The sequence below is a fragment of the Engraulis encrasicolus genome, chromosome 15 (genome assembly GCF_034702125.1).
Source record: "Engraulis encrasicolus isolate BLACKSEA-1 chromosome 15, IST_EnEncr_1.0, whole genome shotgun sequence".
NCBI classification, from domain to species: Eukaryota; Metazoa; Chordata; class Actinopteri; order Clupeiformes; family Engraulidae; genus Engraulis; species Engraulis encrasicolus.
The window spans coordinates 23,534,253-23,536,752 of record NC_085871.1 but is presented as its reverse complement, the minus strand read 5'-3'; the positions used below and the strand labels follow the sequence as shown (position 1 = coordinate 23,536,752).

Sequence of the window (2,500 nt, the reverse complement as noted above, 5' to 3'; positions counted from 1 at the left end):
CTGCATGTGCATTCACATAGTACATGCATGCATGCATGACAACAAGGGTACGCGCACACACACGCACACACACACGCGTGCATACGCATGCATACGCGCACGCACACACACAAACACACGCACACACAGATACGCACACAAACGCACACGCGCACACACACGCACACACACACGCGTGCATACGCATGCATACGCGCACGCACCGTGTGTGCACACACACACACAAACACACGCACACACAGATATGCACACAAACGCACACACATACACACACCCACACATACACACACACACACACACTCTCACTCCTCCATCTCTGGTCCTTCTCCTTATCTCATCCATGACATTCCAAGACAGCGCTGTAGCTCTCAGACTGATGTCATGCATCTTGCGCAATCCCACTCTCTCTCTCTCTCTCACCCTCACTCTCTCCTTCCCTCCTACATTTTCCCATGATATCTCTCTCTCCCTCCCTCTGATTGTCTCGCTCTTTCTAGCTCCCCCCTTCTCTCTCAATACCAAAACTTTCTCCCTCCGCTCTTCCTCTCTTCCGTTCTTACAACCTGTCTCTGTATCTGCCCTCCCCCTCCCTCACTATCTCTCTCTCCCCCCTCCTTTTGTTCTTAACCCGCCCCCACTCTGTCCATCTACCCCTCTCTCTCTATCTCTTTCTCTGTCTCCCTCTCTCTCTCTCTCTCTTTCTCTGCCTCTCTCTCTCTCTCTCTCTCTCTTTCTCTGTCTCTCTCTCTCTCTCTTTCTCTCTCCCTCTCTCTCTCTCTCTCGGCCTGCTGCTCAAGTGCAGGTTACGCAAACACTAATCAGCTACATGTGGCGCTACATCTCTAGTCTCTAGTCTGATTGCATTTCTCTATCTTCGATTTCTCTGTCCTCTGGATCCACCGCTCTACATGAACAATTCCCCTCAGATAGCACTGCACAGAGAGGGAGAGGGAGAGAGAGAGAGAGAGAGAGAGAGAGAGAGAGAGAGAGAGAGAGAGAGAGAGAGAGACAGAGACAGAGAGACAGAGAGACAGAGAGAGAGGGGGAAGACGATAAGAGAATGAGAGAAAGAATGAGGGAGCATGTGTGTGTGTGAGAGAGAGAGAGCGAGAAACAATTATTTAGCCTTGAAAGAAAATCTCATGTAGCCTTGAGAGGAAATAGACAGCAAATAGACAAGAGATTAAAAAAAGTTACATAATAAAGGCACAGGAGATGTTTTTTCACCAAATATGCACAAAAACATTCAGTAGGAAAGAAGCCTGATAGCCATACACTGACATTTCAATGCTAGGAAGATGGATAGGCGCTATCACAAACATGGAAATGATGGAGTGAGAGAAAAAATATGGGGGTCTTAGCATTTAAATGCCTTCTTATTGCATGTTTTTATGTGCTTCAGAGGCTGAGATATTTAGGTTTTTATAGGCTGAGGGCCCAGGCATTCAGCACCATTTTTTTGCAGTCAATGGGTTAACTAAAGGCCAGTTTAATAGGGATATGTTCTACAAAAATTGTTCAAACGTCCCTAAAATGCATGTAGCCTCGCAGTGTTCACAGCTCTGCCAGTGGAAATCTTCACCATTCCCTGAAACATACTTTACTACCACGGTGCTACACAAAGACCGCATTACACAGGCATTAGTAATACAATAGGCTTTCATCATTGGCATTCAGGTAACTGGGGCCATGCTTGATTTTTCATTTGATTGATTGGTAACTAATTACGGTAACGTTTGTACCATGTGCAAAATAAAGCAACAAAAACAAGATCCTGGTACTGTATGACCAAAGTATGACACAGATGGATGGACAGCATAGAGAGGAAGAAAAAAACATGAAGGAGATTCATATGTCAGGGTTGAAGAGCAGAGCTCAAGGTTTACGTGTGTATGTGTGTGTGTGTGTGTGTGTGTGTGTGTGTGTGTGTGTGTGTGTGTGTGTGTGTGTGTGTGTGTGTGTGTGTGTGTGTGTGTGTGTGTGTGTGTGTGTGTGGGAGGGGGGTTAGAAGGGGGGAGAAGAAAGAGATGTTATTGAGGTGAGATCATACTGTCAAACAATCAAGCGTGGCGCATGGCAACCAGTTGTCATGGCTACACAGACAGCCATTCCATCATCTCTCCCTCTCCCCCCTCTTTCTTTCCTCTCTGGGGTCAAGGGGGCTCTCACACCCTCTCTTTTCTTACTTTCAATCCCTCTCTCATTCTCCTTTACTATCACTCTCTTCCTCTTCTTCTCTCTGTCTGTCACTCATTCTCTTACCTTCAGTCACTTCTTCCTTCAGCTTCAGCCACTTACTCATTCACTCGTCCCCTCGCAGTCTCTCTCTCTCTCTCTCTCTCTCTCTCTCTCTCTCTCTCTCTCTCTCTCTCTCTCTCTCTCTCTCTCTCTCTCTCTCTCTCTCTCTCTCTCTCTCTCTCTCTCTCTCTCATGTTACTAAATCCGAAACTCTCACTTCCTATCGTCAGGCATCATAAACACATTTATCATTTTATTTTAG

General features: G+C 46.4%; 1 protein-coding gene across 1 annotated transcript in view; it reads right to left on the bottom strand.

Annotated features, from left to right (window-relative positions):
• dusp16 (dual specificity phosphatase 16) overlaps positions 1 to 2,500 on the bottom strand; it is a 33,946-nt gene that overhangs the window by 30,633 nt on the left and 813 nt on the right. The window lies entirely within an intron of this gene.